Raw genomic sequence first — 21000 nt, forward strand, 5'->3', positions numbered from 1 at the left:
GAGTATCCGTACACTCAACATACTACCGCCTCCTGACAGATCCCTGCAGAGCATTCCTCCCACCAACACTGTACCTGCTCCCAACATATTCCTGCAGAATATCCCTCCTCCCAAAACACAATACCTGCTCTTGACATACCCCTGCAGAGCATTCCTCCCTCCAAGACTGTGCCTGCACCAAGAAGATACCTGCAGAACATAGATCATCACCATGATCGTTGACTCCACCCTCAATTTAAGCTCTCTATATCCAGTCCCTTGCCCATTTCTGTCACCTTTATCTTCACAACATTGGCGAGATTCACCCCTTCTTCTCCCTGAATGCCACCAAGACCATCATCTGTGCTCTAGCCTTGATTATTGCAATCTTCTTCTCTCTGGCTTGCCTGACAAATGTCTATTCCACTGAAATCTGTGCTTAATGCGACATAGCGACTAATCTTACTCTCCTGACACTCCTCCCTGCAAAATCCTCCATTGTCTCCCCATTCCTTCCAGAATACCCCTTCCTCCATCTCCAACCTTGTCAAGCACTACCCCCTTACTCACCCACTACATTCTGTCAATGAGCTTCCCCTCTCCTCATCACCTAACACTACCTCACACTCTTTGGAACTACCTGCTCACACAATCAGACCCGCCCCCTAACCTCCTGTCCATTTCATTCCACATCAATTGTCTCCATTTCCTACCTCATCCTTTTTGTAATGTTTCCTTTGTTCTAATTATGTCTTCTTATGTATTGCTTTCTGTATAGTCTCTTGTATTGATTTTTATTGATTATATTGTTTATCTTATCCCTTACTTATCAATATTTATATCTGTTTGTTTTTGTGAATTGTGCAGTGCTGCGCAATTTGTGGCACCATATGATGATATGAAGTCCAGAAACTAATCGCAGAAATGTCAGATTCACGAATACAGCAAACGTGTATTTAGTTAATGATAGAAAACAAAAGTAATACAATTTTGACACAGGTTATTTGGCATTTCATTTTCCTAGAATAATCTACATAATATTCTATTCACAATTTCACATTGACTTTATTATGATAGGAACATCATTAAAGTTACATTTGACTTTCATAAAGCCTGTTTTTTTATTCTGTTTTGTGACTAGACTGCAAAGCATGTTTAAGGTGGCTGCAGTTTTATCTTTGTTGTATTTCACCGAGTTATGGTTGAAAAGCTATTTGTGTATGTTGGTTCCAGAGCAAACACATCACTATGTAACAGTTGCTCAAGTAATTTATTCTAACAATTGTACTGTACATATCTCTGCCCAGCTACAACTAGATTGACAATCTAAATTTCTAGCAATAGTTTTTGACTGGATGTCATAAATGTGTTGACAGTAAACACATATGGAATATTGAACATTTATTTCATAGATGGCTTTCTGGAAAAAGATATAGCAAGGGCCATTTACAAGTCATCAGGTCAGGCATATTTGTCATATCAACCATTAGGCTGATCAAGCTGCAGCCTGTGTCGCTGGGTCTCTAGGGGGCGCAGCGCCAGCACAATTGACAAGCATTTAAAAAGAAAAAAAAAAAATCCTACCTAAAATGTCTGCTGCTGCCTTCTTAGTGATCGGGCCACCCCTGGTCTCAAGGGGGCAGTCCCAACTGTCAGTGTATCTAATCACACTGATACATGTAGCTAACAGCACATCCGATGCTGTTAGCTGCCCTGTCAATGCAGCTGCAGTGTTAAGCTTAGTGTGGTCATGTGAGATGATCACATGAACACACTAGTAACAGAGCCTGATCTGCACTGAGAGGGCAGCTAACAGCATGGGATGTGCTGTTAGCTGTCTGTCAAGAAGACAGAAGTGTTGGAGAGCAGAAAACTTCAAGTTAAGTTCTATTTGTTAAATATAAGGGGGAAGAAGGAGGGATAATTGTTAACTGCTTGATGTTTGGGGGAGGGGGGTTAAATAAGTGGCTAGGCGGTTAATGAAGTGACTGGGGGATTAATGTATTGACTGGGAGTGGTTAATGAAGTGACTGGGAGGGGTTAATGAAATGACTGGGGGAGTCATAAACCTTCTGGTGGGGGTTGATAAAATGGCTGGGGGGGATGTAGTGGCTGGCGGGGGGAGCTGATGAAATAGCTTGTGGGGGGCATGATCTCTGTATTGTGTGGCGGTTACTAGAATTCTAAATGCTAGACAGTCAGGGCTGGTAGCTACTAGTATTTGATTGTAAATAATTTTCATATATTTTATTGTCCATGTCTGTACTAGGGGATTGTTTTATATGGTCATATGGAATGTTGTGCTTGAATCATTCAGGGATTGTTAAAATTTTGCACTATAAAATAATTTTTGCACATTTTAAATACAGGACTCCAAGTTTCCAGAAGCCAACTGACAACGCTCTAAGAACAAGCAAGAGACAACATCAGGTAGTCTACTCTGCAAGATCAGGTAAGAGATGAAGTGCAGAATGAAGTGTGTTTTATGTATTAATTAATATTTTACAGTTTATATATATATATATATATATATATATATATATATATATATATATATATATATATATTTTTTTTTTTATATATATATATATATATATATATATATATATGTAATTACACACACATTGGTGGTGGAATTTGGGTTGGGGAGCGGCAAGGTAGGGGGCGGCAACCGGTGTATTAGCCTAGGGCGGCTATGACCCTTAATCAGGCCCTGTATATAGAGTTTGTAAGAATAAGTGTTTACAGATGGCAATGACTGGGCATATGTTTGCGTCTTCTCATTGTAGAAATGGAGCATTGCCAGATAAATGTAGCTTAGGGTCAGAAAAGTATCTTATAATGCACCAACATGCACAAATGAGATGGAAATTTTGTGCTGCCCAAAGAAATATTTAAAATGCAGAGAATGTATATTTTGGGAGGGGGTTTGCAGGTTAGCAGATGGTCAGGGAGTCTCTGTTTTCCTCCAAAAATATACTGATTGTTACGTTGCCTCAGAGGGGACATTTATTCGCCATCAGATTTTGCTTGCAACAGGACATCTTTTCCCCAATGAATGCTCATTATATGCAGAAGAGCTCATATGGAAGTACAGTTCTACCAATGGAATAAAAGCAATGAAAGAATGAATGTGAAAGACGTAATGATGACCCCTTAGTCAGATAACTTATTTAAAACTTAAATGAGGCCCAAACAGTGTTTTTGCATAATAATGGAAATGTTCTAATCAAATGGTCCTAACATTATACGTAAAAGGACTTTGAAATGACATGTATCTGTTTCTGGCATTTGTACTCACAGTCAGGTTCATAGTCACACAAATAGGTCCATAGTCCTTGCACATGGGCAGTTCACAAAGCACAAAGACGGCATGTATCATGGTGTACATGAAACAGTCAAAAGGTTGCATTTGCTGAAAACTAAATATGCTGCACATACAAATATTTTGTGGTTGGTAAATTACCTTCACAGGTACTTATGATCTTAACCTTATCAGATGTCATCATTACCATTTACCATTTTAATAAAAGGCAGTTTCTTTAAAAAAGTTATGCCAGGAATATGGACAGATAAAATGTAATTTAGTTATTTTTGGCATGTGTTTGGTTAAAAATTATGTACTTACGTCTCTGTATGCAGAAATGAACTAAGATCATTATTAATATCCATAGGCAGTGAAGTAAACATTTATAAATATAAGTGCATAAGTAACTGCACATAAAAAGTTCTTCAACCAATGAAATGTTTGCTTTCATTTTCCTAAGGTTACTAGAAAAAATACAGAATCTAATCATTGATCATATTTACTGCACACTTACCTGTGCACCAGTTTTCATATATGCCTGATGTCATAATCCATAAAGTAATCGGATAGTAAAACGATACTTGCCCACTTTCCCGGAATGTCTGAGAGACTCCCGAATTCCGTAAGGGTCTACCGCACTCCCGGGAGAGGAGGCCACTCTCCTGCATCCTGTCCACTTCCTAGTAAAGTGAGCAGGGTGGGAACCTCTATGCCGTGATTTGTGTGAATCGCATAATTTTGACAGATTGACTGGGCCCCGCCTCCCTCTCTTCTCACACTTCACCTCCTCTCCAGGTTCTCCTGGGGGGGAAGGAGTAAAAAGTTGGTAGGTATCATCAGCAGCTATTTATATAGCGCCACTAATTCCGCAGCGCTGTACAGAGAACTCACTCACATCAGTTCCTGCTCCATTGGAGCTTACGCACTATCTTACCTAACATACACATAAACAGAGAGAGAGAGAGAGAGAGAGACTAAGGTCAATTTTTTAATAGCAGCCAATTAACACTATGTTTTTGGAGTGTGGAAGGAAACGGGAGCACTCGGAGGAAGCCCACGCAAACACGGGGAGAACATACAAACTCCACACATCTAACGCTATGTTCGGTAATCAAACTCATGACCCCAGTGCTGTGAGACAGAAGTGCTAATCACTAAGCCACCGTGCTGCCCCTATTTAAAACTGCCTACCAGGACTGAAGGAAAATATATTTCTACACTAAGTTGTTACCTAGAAGTGTGCACATTAATACACGCTAACTGAGATTTGTAGGATTACATATAGTAGTCATTTATTTCATGCATACTGATGGGTAGATCATTCAGCACTTCAAGCAAGATTTGTTTTTTTGTTGTCAAAATGACAGAAAGTAATGAAGAGGCCATATTATAAATATCAATAATACATTGCATACTCCTACTAAAATATCAGACCAGTACCTAGGTTAGCGGTTAATATAAAGGCCATTTCATATCCATCATATTACTTTCTGAGTTTATCTGCATGGCATACTAGGGTTCAATTAGGACTGTACAAAACTGCAGTCTGAAAATGCAAGTGCTGTTTGTGTCACACAAATGCACCGATTTTATTATCTCCTGCACAGCTTTCACTTCATTGGCCTTTGTGTCACAGTTCTATCCTTGTTCACTTCATATCTATTCCTGCCATGCTGATAAACTCAGATATCTCTCACCATCTGTGTTGGCCCGCATTACTGTATGTCTTTCGCATACTTGCCAACTCTCCCGGAATGTCCCAAAATTCGGGTTGGTCTCACGGACTCCCGGGAGTGCTGGCAAATCTCCCGCATCCCGCAATTGCGTGGCTAAAATGACACGATTCGCGGTGAATTGCGTCATTTTGGCCCCACCCCATGACAAAACGGCAGAGGCGGCGCCAAAATGACGCAATTCAACGTGCCCTGCCCCTCCCTTTCTCTAGACACGCCCCTCTCCCGGATACAGCTTGGCAAAGGTAGGCAAGTATGGTCTTTCTGCCATTTCATCTTGGATGTCCTCTCTCCCCCTCAAACTCAATGTTTCAAAAACCGAGCTAATTATTTATTAAAGCGATCCCAGCTTTGCAGGAGGACACACAGCTGTCTTCCCTCCACAACAGGACTTGAAATTTCCAGCCCCTCAGCGGTCCTATAGATTAGGTCTAGTCCCTCTACTTATAATGAGAGACATTTTGCACTTTCTAGTTACATGTCTGCATTTTCTGAAGCATCCACCAACTTGTAAATTTAAGCACACTTTATGGGGGTGTTTCCAAAGACCGTGAAGTATGTGCTAGATGGACAGCAGGAGCACTTACACACATAAATAAATGTGCGGATCTGCAGTGTTTGCGGTTGGTAAATGTGCCTTACTGGCTATTTTAAATCCACTTGGAATCATCTGCAGAGATAGTATTACCAGTGTATAGAATGTTCCTGCACAGATATGCATGTAATATCATAAGATACATTGATCACATTATTTTATAATATAAAGTTTATATTAACGCAATGTTAATAAAAATCCCACTGATTACCTGTTTTTTTCTTTTAAAGCAAGATTTGTAAACAGGTAACGAAATGCAATAAATTATGTTGTGCATGTAAGTAATAAGGCAGTTTATTCATCAAAGTCAGTAATTTATTCCAAAGTATGGCAGTATGTAAGGAGCAACTTTTGATATCAGGCAGAGTTTACAATTCTTTTTTGCAGTCTCCTTGACAGAATACTCATCTTGTAAAGGAGATTTTGTACCACTTTATCTACCAAACATCACTGGCTGTAGACACATCAAGAACACACACACAAGTTTGCTGTTTAGATGTTAAGTAAAAAATAAAGTTGAAAAAATCAGAGCTAGTGTTCTGCTTCTAATGAATAACAAAATAATAAAAAAATAGAGAAATAATGTGTAAATATATATTATAAACGTACATACAAAATTAGTTAGTATCTAAACACAAAATCTTTTTTTTTTGCAATGTATATTTCTTATTTATATTAATATTTAGGAGTTAACCATATAATTTTAACAGTTTCTGGTTGGCTCACAGAGGCTCTACACAGCTGTGTTTCACCTGTAGGTGGTGCTATTTTGGCATAATGTAATGGAAGACTTTAGGTAAATATATTCTTTTGAAGCAATGCAGTCACAACATTTGCATGTCATGTAGAAGCCAAATTTTAAAAACTTGCCCTAAATCACTAGACTTTGGTCAGGGACACTGGTGCGGGATCAATAACTGGTAAATAAGACAGGTAAATAAATCAAAGAGATCCTTTGAGTCACTACAGTTGTAAACTAGACATTAATAAAAGAAATCATCTGTGTACGTTTTATTATGGTGCAGAGTAGAAGTGAAAATGGCAAGGGCTGAACTACACTAACAATAGGACCCTGTAACTATGACACACACCACCACTATCACATGCAGCCTCATCTCTTCTGTAACCAATGGTCCTCCATTGGTATGGCTATGACATTCTCTTCCAACCATTGTACCAAGCTGAAACATACACTATGCTTAATAAATGAAAGCCATGCAAAATTATATCCGGTCCATCGGGAAACTACACACTGCATGTTATAATGTTCTTTCATTACATGCAACCCTATTGCGGGATACCATCGCTGGTTGATCCCTAGCCTAATAAATACAATTTTTAAGTCCCCTTACAAACCAACAAAATTGTAACCTCTTGTGTTGCTGCCTTAAGTAATTATACAAAATGTTTTTATGGAGATTTGTCTACATTCACATCAGTTGAGGTTGTCAAGCATTAAACTTTAGGTAGATGAACCAGGTTGTATGCTTATAATACACCTCTTTTACATGGAATAACAAAGTCTATTCTAGGCCTTGATTCATTATTATATGCACATACTTATTTTAAGCCTATCAATGTAATACATGGCAGCTGACTACAGTCACGAGCATTGTCTAGGCTAATGTAAATTATGTTCTTTCCTTTGGTTTTCCCCACAGACAATACTATTCATTGTCTTCAGCCAGGCTTTAGAAAATAGGTCTATAAACTATAAAGCTGCAGTGGGTCTATTGTGAATGAATCTTTGGAAATGGCAGCGGAGGCTCAAAGAAAATAAATAAGCCATTAACATTCATCATTCATAGAAGTCAGGACTATGCAATCTGAAGACTTCTCCCCCTTCCTCTTCCCCCTGACTGATCCGATTGATCTGCCCTTTGCTGACAGTTTACATGCAGTAAAAGTTGAGAAAGGATGAGGCTTCTAATGCCACCAAGAATAGAACACTGCTCAATGAGTCAACGTGATCAGTTTAATGTTCTTTAGGTAAAACGAATATATATACTCTATATACTACTCTCTCTGCTCCTGTAGTTTTTACAAATGGAAACTCAGTATCAAAAGTGTTTATAAGAAGATACTTGGGATTTAGCGACTGTCAGGGTGGTTTACTATACAGGCGACAAATGATTTAAAATTTATAAAAGATTGACTTTAGTCAAATAAGAAATAGTTTATGTGAATCGTTTACAGGGTGGGAATTGATAGGTGCAGGAATAATCGAATGAATGCAAAATGTTGTGCCCAATATGTTAATAAAAGCAAAAGAGAAAGACAATAATTCTTTAAAGGAGCTGCAGTTGTTACAAGTGATAAGAAAACTGCATATGAGAAATAGATCCAATCAAAGGAGAATGGATAATCATATAAAGCTAGTGTAAAAGAAACAAACAATCAAATGTGCTGAAGTGCAAACAAAAGAAGAGATTGCATCAAAAAAGTGACAAAATATTATTTAGACACATTATGGAAAATAAAACCAAGTGTTTTAGTGCTAAATACTAAAAGCACTGGATATTTTGAAGCAGACAAAGCTATTGCAGACTGCTGAATTAATTTTGCTCTGAATTTACCATTGAAAGTTCAAATACACAGGGGAAAATTATACTCTACTGTACTGTAGACACAAATATATTTACTTCAGAAGAGGAAGCATGGTGGCTTAGTGGTTAGCACTTCTGCCTCACAGCAATGGGGTTATGAGTTCAAAACCCGACCATGGTCTTATCTGTGTAGAGTTTCTATGTTCTCCCCATGGTTGCATGCATTTCCCTCCAGGTGCTCCGGTTTCCTCCCACACTCCAAAAACATACTGGTAGGCTAGTTGGCCACTATTAAAAAGCTGTCCTTAGTCTGTGTGTCTGTTTGTGTGTGTGCGTGCTAGGGAATTTAGTCTGTAAGCTCCAATGGGGCAGGGACTGATGCGAGTGACTTCTCTGTACAGCGCTGCGGAATTAGCGGCGCTATATAAATTGATGATGATGTTGGTCAATGGCTTCAGACTGTACACATCCAATAGTAGTGCTGGCACCATAAATAACCAAACTTGTTAACCAATCACTTCTGACAGCAATATTTCCAGATGGTTGGAGAATGGCAAATGCACTTCCACTTCACAGAAAAGGTTGTAAGAAAGAATATAGACCTATGGGTGCTAAAAGTACTTAACAAAAGAGGTGTTGACTATCTAAATTTAAACATGTTACAAGGTCCAAGACACCATGGAGTTACTCTTGGGAGATTATGTCAGAAAAATCTAGTGGAAGTTTTTGACTCAGTAGCTCAAGTGGCTGTCAGTGTTTTCTACCAGAAATGCGACTGGGGCACAGTACTCTGAATGTAAGATGACCTCGGTAACTGCAGTGCTCTAAAATCCTTCCTGATTAATTGGGTTGCCAGTTAAACATAGCTTTAAACAAAGCAAATGCTATTTTTTTTTTCATTTTGTAAGAAACCCAATAAACTACATATTCCAGCTAGCAGAATGAGAGCCACCTGGTCCCTTCTGGCACCTGTAGTCCAATGTTACTCCAGGGCTCACAGCCTTGAATGGAATTGTCATGGAATGAAAATGTAGACCTGGCCTGTCCAATCAGCTACTTCAACTACCTCAAATTTTAGCGGTATACATTGCTTGAGACTCTCATGATTTTGCTAGTTTGATGTAGGAAGTTTTCCAACCTACCCATCCAATAATCTCGCAATTTCTCAAATTCATGCACAGTAATATACAAGTAGGCACATGGTCTGCAAATACACTGATATAATGTTACAATGGCATTTGCAGCAGTATTCCTGTAGTTGGTACAAAAGCTCCCCTGAGACTATTGCAATTTTAATTGTCAAATTGATCATGCAGCATTTTTGGTGCACATACTGCAGTTTCTGTCTATAGAAAATAGAAGACATAAAAAATTGCAGGAAACATGCAAAACTAGTGTTATGAGCTCTTTTAATCAAGATTATTTGACTCAAATGATTATATATTTAAATGCAGTACAGTATGTAGTATATTGGTTTGAACCTGATGCTCCATATATTTATGTGATAAATGTAAACCAAGACGTGTTAGAATGAAAGAATATTTGATTAGTGATTTAATTATAGGCAATCCAATGCTGTATATGTAATTACTGCATATTTACTCATGATACCTCTCTGATTTTATTAATCAAATTAGCTGTAGCAAAAATGTATGCTAATCCCATTGTCTCTTCTATTCTTACATAGTTTTTGCATTTATTTTTCTTTTTACTTTTTTTGGACATCATCAGCTTTTATTTTGCAGAACGTCTGTATGGGCAGCAAGTCTGTTTCCTGGAATTCTCTTATATTATTTTTATATGTAGGAATGGTGGCGAAACTATAGTGGGAGCAGGGGGTCCGGAGGTGAGTGTCGCCTCCCTCTCCGAGGCCCTCACTGCACCTCCTGTATAGAAGGTAGTTCCGCCAATATCTACAGGGGCGCGAAACTGTCCAAGGACACCTCTCTGCTCTGGAAAGACGTAAGTCCACTTCTGGGTGGCACAAGCACATTGGCGCATCTGACGGACCATGCATGCTCAGAAGGGGCCTGGGAGATAACAGAGGCATAGCCAGGCCCCTTCTCAAGTATTGCTATGGGGTTTGGTTTTGCACTATTCTGCACTGAGGTAGGAGTAATTTCAGCTTGTTACAATTTAGAAACATATCATATAAGAGCAGTAGCAAAACTAAACAAGGAAGGGTTTCAAGGCATGCATGCAAATACTATTTATTACAAAGAATAGGTCAATCCTTAACAACACAATTGAACCTGATGTTGGCTTCATGACAATGTCAGCTTAATCACTGTGAGCCTGGAAAAAAAGTCAAACACAGTAGATACAACTACCAATGCAATAAAATCAATATATTACATTATTTATATTGGTATCCTATATTTCCTCTAGTAAAATAGTGAAGGGCAATTATACTGTACATTAAGATATCTGGGATTGACTGTGTCTCTCAGGATTCTCTTGTAAGTACCAGATTCTGTCTATTCCTGTCTATTACAGATGGAAGAACCTGCTCAATAGCCAAGTCTTTCAGCTAAAATATAGCATTGAAAAAAAGGGCATTTGGTTCTTCAATAGATTAAACCATTTGAGCCAGTGTATCCTTAGCTGTTTTATGATTACAAAAATGTTCCCTGAAATAGAGTTTTAAATTGCATTATTTTCCCTGCATACAGTATATATAAGGACAGCGCAAAGTATATAAGGTTAACCTTTAAGTTATTTATAAATAACCTGTGGCTCTATGCTCTTGTGCAACTAAAAGTCCCAGTATACTCTTCCACATTACAAGTAATAAGCCATTTTGGGACTTATAGGTCTATAACAGTTTTAGAGCTACAGGTTGCTTACAAATCAGAGTAAATGCATTTATTGATTTTATAAAGCCAGTCAGACAACCATCGGCTTGAATAAAAAGCAAGTAGACTATAATTTGCAATGCTCTCCAGCCATGAAAGTTTGCATAACAAAAAAGATAGTTGAAAAAATTGCAAAAGGCCGACATCAAATTTAATAGGAAAACTCTATATTTTAATAAATGACTGTACTCCTTGTTGATCATATATAGAAGAAATTGACACACAGTCACTTTAGTAGGTCACCTTCACAGAGGCACGGACTGAGTCAGAGGACAATTGCTAGAAGGAGAAGAGTGATGATGGGTGGGAAGAAAGGCAGAAGAATAGACTTGTTCATTTATCATATAACAGGATTGGAAGGCTAAACGTGAAGGGAAATGTAGAGAATAGATCAAAACATTTCAGTTTTATCATTACATGAGAGCATAATCTAGTAGTATTTAAATAAAGTACATACATAAAATGGAGAAAAAGAATAAGTAAATCTAGCAAACTTCCATGTGTTAGCAATGATTAACTATTAAATACTGCAAGTGACATAAGAGTAGTTTAAGGCTAATTCTAATTAATCCTAATAAGTCTCATGTAAGTATTATATATATATTTTAAGAATAAAATGTATGTAGTCGCAGGAAATCCTAAACTGAAAGGACAAGTATTTAAATTTTGTCTCTCTTTCTTTTATCTCAGTAAATTTTTATGCAAATTTTCTCTCACTAATTGGATAATATAATGTGTGTAAAGGGACATACCTGTTCTCCACCGTTCCACCTGACAATCACACCACACCTTCAGCAACAGTTCTTCATGCACTGCATTGGTCTAGAGGAAAGACAGCAACAACTACTCGGGGGTACTATGTGGTAGAAAAGAGAGACTGTCCAAGGTGATGGCAAGAAGTGGAGAAAATGCACTCTACTCCTGTTGCCGACACCTCAATTTTGATCTGGGCCTGGACATGGGGCTGCAAATATTAGTAATAGGGAAGACTCCCACCTGACTATCTTACTCACCATTGGTGAGGGCATAACTAAGAGAAAAGCGGAATGGGGGACACTTATCGCATGGGCACCATCTCCTCTTGATAGTTGTCTGAGACCTCCAATGTCTAGGAAAGGGGCGAAACACATAACAACCCTCCTACAGAGCTGTCTACGCTGGCTAGTATTTACCACTCACTCTAGTGTTAACTAACCACTCAATGTTTACTACAACAACAGCAGCAAAGCCTGGCCCTGGTCCTATAAAACTCTATGTGACCGATATGCTGCACGAAATTAACGTCTAACACTAGGTAATTTACTACTGTAATACAGCCAAATAAAGACGATAAGATCTATTAGTCTGGACACCCTTTAATGGGCGCCTGACTAATGTATCTTATACCGGTAAGCCCCTCAAGAGCCTACCTTTGATGGGGGCCTGACTAATGAATTCAAGGACACAATACACAGGGGGAATAACAGGTCTATAAGTGACCACTACAAAATGGGCATCGGCACTATTGGCTTAGAAATAGGGGACCCACAATATAGGTACTACATTGAGTGTGGACTCTCAATAAACAGGGGCTAACCTCTTACCCGATGGCAGACCTAATGCCTAATTTGTCCCAACAGGCCTAGTGCCTAAAGCATATTAGCCACAGGCTATGTCTGATTTAAAGTGTCCCTTTTTCCTAGGCTCTGAGCCTAGTAAATATATGACTTACAGGCTACTAAGCCTGAATAAATGCACCTCAGATATAAATGAAATAAAGGACCTACAATACCACTAATGAGACCCATGGGTCTTGTGCCTGAGTAAATACTGCATGGGCCTTGCCAAATATGATACAGATAGAGTGCAGGCAAAGGCCTATAAAAGGGTTGCCAAAAGGCCTTACCTGTCAATGTAATGCCTTACCTGTAAATATCAATCTTAATTTGCAAGATTCACAATATTGGGTTCATGGCTCTCTTTTCGAAGGATCAGTTCGCTTATCTTTATTAATTCATTTTTTTTATCTGCTAAAAACATAGAAGCTCAAATATTTCCTGAAACATCTCATGAAACATTTGCTGAATTGTAATGTTTTTGCAGAGACTCTATAACAAACATTCAACTATCTCACATGTAATGAAAATATCTATGTAAGTCACATCTGACGACATTAATTACTGATTTTTTTTTTCCACGACAAATTAAAGTAAAATACTTCATGCAACTTGAGCATACAAAACACAGAGACCATATTGATTTTTCCAGTGCGTGAAGAATAAGAGGAAGGATATGAACATGACAAAAGCTATAGCGTGTGAAATTTTGTATTTAATACAACTGAAACACTAGCACTTTGCAGATTGATTTTAACTGGGATTTTTTCCATGCTATCAATTTATAGAAAGCACAATGAAAGAGATTAGCAGGAAATTGCAAAGTATACCAGCTCTAATCAATTATAAACTGCTTTCATTTTCTAGCAAAGGCTTCGGCACACACACAAAAAAAAATTACAGATGCAAAAACAGGAAATTAGAATTCTGTTGGATATAAATAACAGGGCTGAATATGTCAAAAATAGATGGCTTGTAGTGTTGGTGTATCAGTCTAAATTCCGGCTATTTAGAAAAACAGTTTAATTATGTGTTAGGCTTCTGCTTCATTTTCATTCGATATGGTGTTTAGTAAAGCGAGCTCATGTTGCCTGCAGCTAAAAGCCATGGTAAAAGGATGGCTAATTAGCAATTAATAAAATACATCATGTCTGGCATTGCATTATTAAAGAATGCAATACACACTGTAAAGCAGAGGTAAGTAATATGTTAGAATATTGTACTGTAGGTTCTGGTTCTTTGTAAATAAGGACAGATGTACAACATTGAGTGTATTTAGATACCATGCAAAACATAGTATACAGTATTGAGAAACACTTAACGTGTAGTACAGCAAATAGGAATATATTTATTGTGTCGTGTACAGTGCAGTAATAACAAGTTCTATATTTACACATCCCAGGTAGCAAGACAGGAAGAAAGATGGCAGGGAGCTGGGAAAGGGCAGATGAAAGGAGCCTGGGGTAGGGAACAGGCTGGAAGGCTGGAGGTGCAGTAAGGTAACAGTTGCTTGATGTCCCTAGAACCATCTGATTGCACTAAGCAGGTATGGGTATGATCTACAGCAAAAGCCATCTTATACAACAGTGAAGCACGACGAAGCGAAGTAACATAAAATAGAAAAATATCTAAATAAAAAATATGGGAGTCTGTGCAGAGCTGTCTATACAGTGTAGCTCAGTGGATCCCAAACTTTCTCAGTTCGAGGCACCCTTAGGGTCTCCATAATTTTTTCAAAGCACCCACAAGCCAAAATAATTACCAAGTTATTACCACATTGCTAACCACCGGCCCTAGCTGCGGCACCCCAATGATACTGCCACGGCACCCTAGGGAGCCGCGGCACCCAGTTTGGGAACCACTGGTGTAGCTAACAATGATTTTATGTGTAATGTGGCTGTAGAGTGGAGTCATATTTTTTAAAAAAATTCGTAGATAAGCTGAATCAAAAATGTAACTTCTACAATAAACAAAGTTATACCAATGGAGCTACATATTAATTATCTAACAAAGAGCCTACCAAAGCATTACACAATAAAATAACTAGTCTTGATTGAAATCAAAATATAATCTATTCATTTAGCATAACTTATTAGTGCAACCAATACAAAAGTGGGGCTAATTGTTTTTTTGTTTTTGTTGGGGGGAAGGGGGGGGGTTGTACTACTCTTAAAAACAAAAAAAAGCCAGCATAGTGTGTCCTTCCCTCTACAATAACGTTTTTTTTAAAATTTTTAAACATTTAGGTTTAAATTTCAAGAAAAATGTTTACTCTACATTAACACAAATGCAATATATATATACATATATATATATATATATATATATATATATATATATATATATATATATATTGTATATAGTAGCCGGGTTAGCGGAAGATAGATGGTAGTGTTCAGCAGCAGAGTAGTCAAAATAGTCCAAGGTTTAGGTACAACTGTTTATTAAACAGAGGAAAACAAAGAAAACTTCAAAATAGACGCCTTGCCTGTCCAGCACTAACTAAGCACATAGGAAAACCCTCTCTCCTTTGAAGGACCTTGTCTTCCACACACAAAATATAGAGGTAATTGGTCACTATTTGCAGAGTCTCTCAGGAGGCATCCAACTTCTTCCCCTGAGAGACTGCCTAGCAGCTTTATGTCACACCTTGCAAGTGCGACTCATGATTGCCAGCACTTGCTAGCTGATTGAAATGGAGTCCACCTTTCTTTCTCCATTTATACCCCAGGGACCCTTATACCAGTTCTTCCTATAGTTGAACACGCTCCTTGGGAAGTTTTTTCCCACACTTAATCTCCCTGGGGTTTGAGAGCATATAAGACAGACAGCCTGGGACATATACGTCTGTCATTCTCCACTTGCTCAGTAATTTTGTCACAATATCTGTATATATCTGTCACTATATATATATATAAATATATATATACATATATGTGTATACATATATATATATATATATATATATATATATATATATATATATTTGTTTTATAATATATACATTTGAGGAGGGGTTAGGGGTAAAAACAAATTGGAAGGTGCTGATTGGGCCTTGGTTTCTAGAGTATTCTGCTTCTTTCAGCTTCATAGGTATGTGTGATGCATTTTGGAATATTGACAATCAGTCTTTACTACCCAGCTATGGTTAAGTTTACATTTAACGTATAAAGAGATTTCTTGAACACATATATGGTTAATATTAGTAATGTATCTAAATAAAAGATAACCATTCACTAAATTGGTTGCTATGTGCTTTCTTTCAGTCAATTTCTAATTTATAAGTAGATTCTCGCATGCTGCTAATATAATCTAGGCATCAATATTTTTTTTTTAGTAAGCACATAACTTTAGAATGTATTATTTTAACTTGTGGTCAGACTATACATGTTTGAAAGTGCCCAGAGTATTTATACCATGTAAGAAATCTGCCGTGGTACACCACTTACTCATTCTATGTGTGCCAGGATATTAATCAGTCTAAAATCTTAAAGGTCACTTTTTCAAGTAGTCGTGAATATGAGGAAGTCGCCAATCACACCTGTGAAGATACCGGGTATATCTGGCCCAGTGCTACCCAGTACCTTCTAGGATTCGTATGGTCACTCAGGCAAAATGCAGTTGTAAAAATACAACAGTATATTTATTGTCATACAAACAACACTAGAATATTATGTGCACACAGTAAATAAATGCCAGGCAGATTTACCACATCATCTGTCCCTTACCCCAATAACTTAAGGAGATATAGTCACCTGCTGTCCAGACTTCATGACCCATGGATCCCTCTCAGCTGCATATATAGACTCGAGTTAGAAAACGACAATTCAAAACTCCATCTTGCACCTTCCTGAATCAAATCCAAGCATGAACACCCTCCCCCCTGGAGTTGTTCCTTATATATCACAGGTCTAATTTTCACAGTCTTTCCCCTCCCTAGGCAAACCCCTGCGTCTATTCTACTTAACCATTGGTCAGTGCTGGACTGGGGGGGGGGGGGTTGGACAGGGGAGTGAAGATGAGCTGTCCTTTCAGAGAACCTCCCCTGTTAGATGGCCTCTCTGGACTAGCCTGGTGAGAACAATGGACACTAATTAGTTTTCCTACTCAGGCACATGGCAGCCTGATCCCTACCCATAATCCCCCTGGCTTCACTTTGAAAGACAATGAATAGCAACTTCAAGTTATCAATATACAATACACAATATACATATGTACACTGAACTACAATGTCCCCTTAGCCACATGTTATTGGACAATGCAGTTGTAGTCTGGTGAGCTGGGGAACAAACAGCATGGGCTATAAAAAGTACTATAATCCCCATTGTGAGAAATGAGACATGCTCACAGGGTTATCAAACTCATTTCGTCACAACACCTTTGACATCATCATGTCAGCGTATGTGGTGCCGGCGATTTGTAACCTGTTATTTAGTGCCCAACCCAGAAATATGTTCAATTCTTATAACCAGATTCTGAGTTCTTCAGCTTGGATCATCTAATCATGCCATCCAGTCTCTAGAAAGAACAGGTTGGGCCTGAGTCATTAAGAGACGGATCTCTGTTTTTTGTGCGTACCAAATCCCTTGTGCGCCTGCTCACAACAGGGACTCTCGTTGCTAGCTAACGCAGATCTTCTATGTTTGCAAACACAATGGGCACTTACTAGGGGCTGCGATTTTGGGGTGTGAACATGGAGGTAAAGGGGCATGGCGCCATAGTTAATTCAGAATGAGAACGTTCCCGTGCATTGACATCCAAGTCACCAATGGGTGAACCTAGGTAACAGCGTGGTTCTCAGTGTATAGTATGTTGTGGATGTCAGACAACCGCCAACATCCACAACAGTACAGCAGCTCGGCATGTCATCATGACGTATGCTCCCCAATCACCTGCATACTTTCTGCCAATTAATCTCTGCTATAATAAACCCAATTACAGCATACGCTATATGCTGCTATTTCGTATGCATCTGATAGCATCTGCATTCTTTCATGTACAAATCTTCAAGGGCTATAAGCAATTAACAAGGTTTGTTTTGGTTTTTAATATTTTTAAATGAGTTTAATGGTACCATAATTTGTAATTTTTTTATATTACTGTTTCTGTGTTTTGGTTTGCTGCTACATACATATATAGCAATGTTTGGCTTGAGTATGGAACATGTGTGGTGTTGGATATTGCACATAGCAAGCTAACATTATCTGCATATCTGTGTTTGTTTGAGACCAAAAAATAAATCCAAAAAGAGATAACAGGTCCTATTTTTAAACAGGAAGCCAGCACATCCCCCGTCCCCACCACCGCCATGAGGAAGGGCCACATGAGGAGGAGGTGATCCAAGAGGAGGTAGCGGAGGTAAACCAGGAGGAGGCAGTGCCAGCAGCAGCTGATGGGGTGGAGGTGACACAGGAGGAGGATCCAGGAGGAGGAGGCAGTGGGGGCCCTGGAAGACAGGAGCAGTTTCTCTACCTCCCTAGTCCTGTTCAGGATCCCACCAGAGCAATCTGAGCAGCCGCAGGTGCAGGTGAAAGAAAGCAAGTACTGGGTTACTGTAATGTAGTGGAGTTTTGACAATTTTGTTTTCTAGCAGAAAGACATTCCCATGAGAAACAGTTTTTCCTGCCCTTGGTCACACCAGAGGGCATCCTAAGTACGGCCAATAGGCAATCTGCCCCCCCCCATTTCTTGTCTTTTGTGCAGCTGGCTGGTACAGCAGTGGCTGTCTTGAAAATTGCAGTCTGGAAGGTGAGAAACTGCTTAGCAGCCTATTGGCAAAATTTGCAATGAAAATAAGAATGCTGTCAAACACTCACATGTATATATATTTCTTATTACTGTGTTCAGCATAAGACAAAACTTTTGCCCATTTTTTTCGGGACATACCATTTGTGCACTCTAATGAGCTTACAAAATGCATACACCCATAGACCTAGCATTTAAACATATCAATGTATTAAGAGAGCATTTTCAAAAAAAAACTTGTTTCTTTTTTTTGCAGCAGATGAAGAATTAATGAGTGTGACAAGACAGCCTAGTCAAAGGCTACTACATGAAATAAAAAACAAGAAAAAAATACAAATTTTTTTTTTAAAAAAAAAAATGCTAAAAAACCAAAATAAATTGTCTAAAAAAATGGATAACTTTTATTACGTTTTATTGTTATTAAAATTGTTATTGTTATTGTTTTGATATTAAAGTTGTTTATTTAGTTAGAAAACCTTGTGTGTGTGTGTGTTTCATTTGGTTTAAAAATGGGTATTAAGATTGTTTTAAGTACGGTTTGCCAATTGTAGTGACAACAAGCACTGATTCATGGGTGCCAGGGCAATGGGCATGTTGACACTTTGGGATTCACAACCACCACTACACAACCAACACTGCACTGTTTGGTAGATAACAAACAAGGGTAGTCAGTAATACATGAATGAACGCTTGTTCCTATAGCATTTAAGTGCATAGCATTCACTACCACAAGTAGAGCAGAAAAGTACCATGCGGACCAGTATTGTAGTTATACACGCGCATGCACACCATAGGGTTGCGTGCATGTACAGTAGCAACAGTTGCACCAGCAGACAATATGCTGCGTATGTGACAATCTGTGTCCTGGTGACTTTGGCTGATTGCAGCTAACAGGTTTGAGCATTTTAGCGTGAACGCTGCGCTCGGGATACATGGCTTAATGATTCAGGCCCCTTATGACTTATTAACTGCAAATAGCCATAAAATAGTGTTCTCCCTTCGAAATATAGAAAACATGCTTGTGCTGATAAGTGAGCGCTATATAACGTTGAGTGGGGTATGCCTTGGTTTCCACATTAATTCCAGGAAATTTTACCTAGTACAAAACTATAGCAAATAAGTGTGTATATATTTAATAAATATACTGTATGTATACAAAAGAGGCACTCAGAGAAATTGGTAAAATTTTAATGTCACAATGGACTTGTTTTATTAAAACACAAATAAACAGCCTGCCTTAATAGCTAAACATATTCTGTAATGTGTGCACACATTTAAAATATAACAATATGCTCCTATTCAATTTTATTCTATAATGCCACATGGTTCAATAAGAATAGTTATACAGATCCAAGTTCCTGCTCCAATGTTTTAAAGAAAAATATTCCAGAAACAGTTATACACAAATCCAGTACGGAATATATGGTACAATCTAGCAGAGCAAACCTGCAAATGAGGCTTCCAATGGAAAATCTTTCTATTCATACTGCCTGACGAGAACCATCCTCCAAAATCTTCCATATATGTTATATTCAGGTAAACCTCACAGTTCACCTCTGCTCGCATCCGAGTATCTGGTGAAGTAGTGTGGGCAAATGGCTGGTAAACTAGATGTACAGCACAATGTTTATGGACACATGGCTGGTGCATCATTGTGGGTTCAAAGATTGGCGCTTATCTGAAACCTTTACCAAAATCTTGGGGGTTTGTCCAGGATCAGCGTTGTGAATTGCAGATCACTGATCAAAGTACCAGTTGACAGAAACATGAAGAAAAAGACAAGATCTGCGAGAATACTTGGAGAAAAGAGGTGGCAACAGCTGGCAGCAAACTTGTGTGAGGCATTCAAAAGCAGCTACAACAATTCACTGAAGACAAAAATAAATGGAGATGTCCGGAGTATCAATGGTGATAATGTACTGGAACTCTTTTATTATACTGGGAAATGCATGCATAGTGAGCAACCACGTAGTCTAGAGGATCAGGATATGTGCTAAATACTTAATTTACAGGACAAGGCCATGGTCCTGCTAGAGGAATCCACCTGCAGATTTGCAGAGTCTTAGTGCAAAAGAACTAGAAGTTGTCAGAGGCATATTTATTGAAGAATTTAATGTTTTGCCCAGGATAAAGGTGACATAGGCTGTATTCCAAATTTGAGTTTAACAATTAGGTTGAATGATTGCTTACTGGTTCAGAAGTCTTAAATTATATCCCAAAACCCCTCTATAAGTAAAGGAATATTGTGAAGGAATACCTTGAAACAGCTGTGTAGATATTTTATTTTATTACGCTTGTATATTATAGATAGGTTAGTTAGTTTGTTAGTATAGCATAGGTTAATATTGCTATAACATTGGTATTTAAGGTAATTTTGAAAGAAAATATAGTAATATAAATATATCTATAAAGATAAAGTTGTGTAAAAAACTTGAGTGGCTAGTTCAGCTGTGAAGGGGACTGTGTGCCCCTCCAAACTTTGTAAATAATGCGACTGAACTCACAGCGTTAATAGAAACGGAGTCCGTGAATCAATTTATAATACAGTCAAAAACCTTTTTAATTAAACATATGAAACATGATAAAATATTCTAGCTGTATCTCTAGATATGTGAGTAAGTTGACCAAGCCCTCATAGAATGAAT

At 38.2% G+C, this 21000-nt stretch overlaps 1 long non-coding RNA gene across 1 annotated transcript; it reads left to right on the top strand.

Moving 5' to 3' along the window:
• The first annotated feature begins 2366 nt into the window (after positions 1–2366).
• Positions 2367–18716, top strand: LOC142143008 (uncharacterized). The gene is made up of 3 exons (XR_012689460.1): positions 2367–2431; positions 17886–18137; positions 18612–18716. It is a non-coding gene; the product is annotated as an uncharacterized LOC142143008 (long non-coding RNA).
• The last annotated feature ends 2284 nt before the right edge of the window (positions 18717–21000 follow it).

Source organism: Mixophyes fleayi, chromosome 3, assembly GCF_038048845.1.
Source record: "Mixophyes fleayi isolate aMixFle1 chromosome 3, aMixFle1.hap1, whole genome shotgun sequence".
Taxonomy (NCBI): Eukaryota; Metazoa; Chordata; class Amphibia; order Anura; family Limnodynastidae; genus Mixophyes; species Mixophyes fleayi.